Source organism: Akebia trifoliata, chromosome 8 (genome assembly GCF_017979445.1).
Source record: "Akebia trifoliata isolate Shusen 1 chromosome 8, ASM1797944v1, whole genome shotgun sequence".
Classification (NCBI taxonomy): domain Eukaryota; kingdom Viridiplantae; phylum Streptophyta; class Magnoliopsida; order Ranunculales; family Lardizabalaceae; genus Akebia; species Akebia trifoliata.
The window spans coordinates 15,600,633-15,605,878 of record NC_141382.1 but is presented as its reverse complement, the minus strand read 5'-3'; the positions used below and the strand labels follow the sequence as shown (position 1 = coordinate 15,605,878).

Sequence of the window (5,246 nt, the reverse complement as noted above, 5' to 3'; positions counted from 1 at the left end):
ATAGTTTTCCAATCTTTTAACGACTGATGTATGACCAATGCTGAATCTCTGAATACTACAATTTCTATGATGCATAGATTCAAGGTAGCCTCGAGTTCGGTGATGCATTCTTCATATTCAGTTGTGGACACCTCATTTTTATACTCATCTGATTAATCAACTCGTCAACTTGATTGTGATGGTTCCCGATATTGAATGAATATTCTAAAGTTTTTATTTGTTACAAGATGTGTTTCCAAAGCTCGGATGAGATATTTCATACAAATAAACTCTAGAAATCACACTACATTAGGAAAATATGACCCAAGACATAAAAATCATCATTTTGAGATAAAAAAAAAGTTTTACGAGAAACATTATTAAAGATGATAAAATTATCAAAATACCCCCAATGCAGAACATCCCTAGAGATTACATTATGCTTGAAAAAATCTTTTCAAATACATAAAATAATAAACTAAAATCAAATAAACTGTTTAGCCAATTTTTACAAAATTTGATAAAATTATCAAAATGCCCTTCATAGAATCCACAATCAATTCACGTCAAAAACCCATAAGTGTCACAAACCAATACTCTCATTAAATTTCATACAAAATTTGATTCCGAAATATTCTAAAATGTCAAAAATGACATCCTAACTCGAAAGTCCTCTTTTAGGGTAAAACGATAATTTTTGACCCCCAAAAATTCAAAAATCTGAAAATAATAATTAAAATATTAATTAAGTTAAAATGAAATCTTAATGAATCAAATTAAAATTTTTGAGTAAATAAATTCAATTAATTAAGCCCATGAACAAATTTTAAGTGGTGACCCATTTATTCAAGTGAGGCCTACCTAATATTTAATAAAGAACCCTTGATTGTGGGGTTCTCCTAAATTTAAAATTCTCATTCTACGTAAGTGAAAAGATAAAACCTAATTAAAAACTAATTAAAATCTTATCCAAACCATTTAATAAATTAGTTAGAGATAGACGTTATTTTAACGGACTTAATCAAATCCTAATCTCATAAAAAACAATTTTAAAAAGGAGCCTCTACCACCTAATTTCGTAGGTTTTGAGAAAGCCTAAAAAATCAAGGGCAAAACTTTCCAAAACCTTTTCAAAATCTAAAATTTGGAGCCCTAAATCAATACCTAATCCTCAATCCCTAATTTTCAAACTAAAAAAACCTAGAAACTCTAAAAACATCCCAAAAAGTTTTTAAAACATCCAGTTCTAGAATAAGAAAGTCTCATCTCGAAGATCGGAAGCATATCTAAAAATAAAATAAAGTGAGAAGACTCACACAAGAAACACTCACCATCAACTTCTAAGGGAATCAACCATCACAATCACTCAGGTAAAAAAAATATAATTTTTTATTTTATTATTATTCTAAATTTAGGCCATTTTTTACAATGTAAATATTTGAAAGGAGTAGAGATCGACTTTTATTGGGTAAGATTGGTGTCTAATACCTTCAACTCTCGCAATCTAATCCCCATATCCAAAATCTATTCGTAGTTTAGTGTTTTTTATCCGTTTAGAGTCATCATTGGTTCATAAACCATAAAATTAGGTGACGACTCTCAAAAAAGAAAAAAATGGATCCGCACCCACAGATTGAGGGTGTTTTCAGTGGCAACTCCATTGGAGATCTATTTGAGGATCAAATTTGAAAATCCCACATATTAGTGCATTGCAAGATTGCCCTAGTTTTTTATTTTTATTTTATTTTATTTTTACTCTTCTCACATGGTTGTGGATTGTTTGATTGGTTTTATAGTTTTTTGACATTTTATTTTTGAAAGTTTTTTTATGGTCCAATTGAGGATCTCCTCCTTTGATGATCCAAAACAATTCAAGATTTCAAAAAATAATGAATTGATGATAGAATGGTGGTTGTTGAGATGAGGAGCCATGAAAAAGTATGAAAAAAAATCGATGAGAGAATTGGCATTATTGTACGTGGTGGAGGGGCATCAAAAAGGAAAAAAAATAGATCTACACAACTTTGACCACTCATTGAAGAAGATGTACAAGGAAGGTGCATACTGAGGATCTATAGCTAGAGTATATGTGGGATAGGAGTATGAGATGGAGAGAATCCATGGTACCAAAGACTGGAAGAATGCGATGCTTGGAGGTGCAATAACTGGGGCTCTGATTTCTGTTGCTAGCAATAATAGTAGAGACAAGGTTGTTGTGGATGCAATTACAAGAGGTAGTGTTTCCACTGCTGCAAGGTTCCTCAATTATCTAACTTGAACAATAGAGTTGTAATAGGTCTTCAAAGATTGTACGAAAGGACCATTCAGTAATTTTTTTTCCTTTTCATCTTTCGATGTTTCAAGCAAATAATCTATAGTTTTCGGTGTTCATCTAAAATATAGGTTTCTTGCAATCTTTGAAATTTGACATGGTTTACATGCTTCGTAATCTTTCGTTTTATTCTTGTTTGAATAAGAGAAATTTTCTTATTTTTGAGAAAAATTAAAACTTTTTTGAGTATTAGTTCCATGGCAAAAAATAATGGTGTTGTTGTTTCTGTTACATTGGGTTCTGATCTACTTGTTAATAGAAAGGGAGAAAAAAAAAGGTGTAGAATCCTGAAATGGCCGCTTGACAACGAACCTTAGGAGACAAGACAAGTAGGTTTGCATGTTGGACGACCAAGCCTAGGCAGTAGCAAAATTTATAGGGGAATAGCATGTTGGTTTGCTAATTCTGGAGCCAGCTCAAAGGATGCTAAAGAGCAATCGGTCTCTATGAGGAAGCTTTTGATTACGGTTTCATTTTGTCTCATCTTCATGAGATTAAAAGTTGGTGGTGGCATTAAAGACAATAGTTTTGCAACTTTAACTGATGTTGCACATCTCCTTTTAGGTGTTGCTGCTTTTGCCATCTCTTTGTTTTCTTTGTGGGCATCAGGGTGGGAACCTACTCCACGTAATTCTTATGGTTTCTTTAGGATCGAGATCTTAGGTGCTTTGGTTTCCATCCATATGATATGGCTTCTGGCTGGCATACTAGTTTATGAAGCTTACCAGACTCATCCATGACTCTAGCGAAGTTCACGGCTTTCTAATGTTTGTTGTCGCAACTTTTGGTTTAGTGGTTACTGTCATCATGGCTGTATTGTTGGGTTATGACCATGGTCATGGCCACGGTGAGCCTGATCATGGTCATAGCCATAATTATCTTGATCATGTTCATAACGATAGCCATGGAATAAGCATTATGGCACATGAACATCATCATGGGAAGCATTCCAAACACAATGATGAGAACACCTCTGCTTGCAAAGTGGAACAAGCAGAACCTCTACTTGGTTCTTCTAAAAATGCACAAATATCTAAAGTTGGATATGAACAAAAGCAACAACAAACAACAACGGAATATCAATGTACATGGGGCTTATCTTTACGTACTTGGGGGCTCCATTCAGAGCATTGGGTTGACGATTGGAGGAGCAATTATATGGTATAAACCTAAATGGAAGATAATTGATCTAATATGCACCCTCATATTCTCTGTTATTGTACTAGGCGCAACAATCAGGATGTTGCGGAACATGCTGAAGGTGCTAATGGAAAGCACACGAAGGGAAATTGATGCATGAGGTGGTGGCAATTCATGAGCTTCACATTTGGGCCATCACTGTAGGTAAGGTTCTATTGGCTTACCATGTGAGGATTAAGCCAGATACAGATGCAGATATGGTACTGGACAAAGGTGTTGACTATATTAGGAAGGAGTACAACATCAACCATGTAACCATTCAGATATAGCGTCAGTGACACTTTTAAGGTGTTATTGATAAATGTTGTTGTGGGTGTCAAGTGTATCTATCTTGGGTACCTAAGTTTTCTCACTGATTATATTCTTTCTAACATATATAAGGATTATTGAAGTTAGTGTTATGGTTGGACATGGCTTAACTGTAAAGCTTGTTCAGTGGTATCTTTTTATTTTCTCTCTTCATGAATTGTTGTTTTTCCTAAAGTTTTTTGTATTATATATTTGTGCACATTTCATGTGTTTCTTTCACTTCTTAAAAAAAAGTATTTTTTTTTGTTCAATAAAACATAATTCAATTTTAAGAAAAAATAAAAAATAAAGAATGGGGGTTTTTCTTGTGCCTATCTCAATGGTTGGTCGATGATTGATATTATTTTGTGTTATCCTTATTAATTGAACATCTTTGTTTTCTTTTGCATTACCCTGATTGATTGCCTATCTGATATGTCATGATCTTCATTGATATATATCTTTGATGTGTATGCATTGATCTTGATTGATGTTTTGATCATTTTTATGCTTTGCGATCATATTTTTCTTATATGCATACTTTGGTGATGAGATTTGGCCCATGGGTCCATTTATTCAAAACATGCCCTAAGCGTACCCCACCTTATTTGCACACACCACTAGGACGTTTAATTTACAATACATTGCACGCTTGCATGTCTTTTTAGCCAACGTAGTACTAATACGTGACCCGATCTTCTTATGAGATATGACATCATTCATGAAAATCACAAGTCCAGTCAGGTAGTTTTGTGATATATAAAATTGGGGCATCAGTACCATTTGATTTGGTAACCTTGAAAGGTATATCGATGTACCTACATTGGAGCATCTTGAGGCTTTGCCTTATTGTAAGCAGCAAAGTCACATGTCCCGATTACCAACGTAATACTAGTACATGGTCAGTCTCCTTGTGGGATGTTAAACCATTTATGAAAGCTACAACTGTAGCCTCGTACCTATACGGTATATTAAGCCAAATTATCACGTACCATTTAATTAAGTATACTCAAGATGTATCTAGGTGCAATTTTGGGCAAAGGAGGCTAGATAAATTGCATAGTACATAATAAACCTAGAGTCTACGAACCTTCTTATAAGTCACGACTCAAACCGACTATGGATGTTTCTGGGTTGCTATATTTAATCCAACCAACAAATAAGTGGACGGAACGATCTAGATCGTTCAAACTAATCCTGGAATATTAGTCTGGCCCAATTGGTAAAAAATGTAATTCGTTGTGAACCAATTAAAGCAATTGACCCAATTGGCAAATGGATCTAACTAGCTAATATTAAATCGGTTGGACTAATTCGTTTTAGATTCAAATATTCAACTTGATTCGTACCAAGAAGATTCGACCTTATGGTCAAACTAATTTTTCTACTCAAAGGTTCAACCCCAACTTGAGTAGACCCATGATTAACCTTTCTCACCCTTATTGCC

General features: G+C 34.1%; 1 pseudogene; it reads left to right on the top strand.

Moving 5' to 3' along the window:
* The first annotated feature begins 2,086 nt into the window (after window positions 1-2,086).
* Window positions 2,087-3,780, top strand: LOC147396268 (metal tolerance protein A1-like; annotated as a pseudogene).
* Window positions 3,781-5,246: the final 1,466 nt, after the last annotated feature.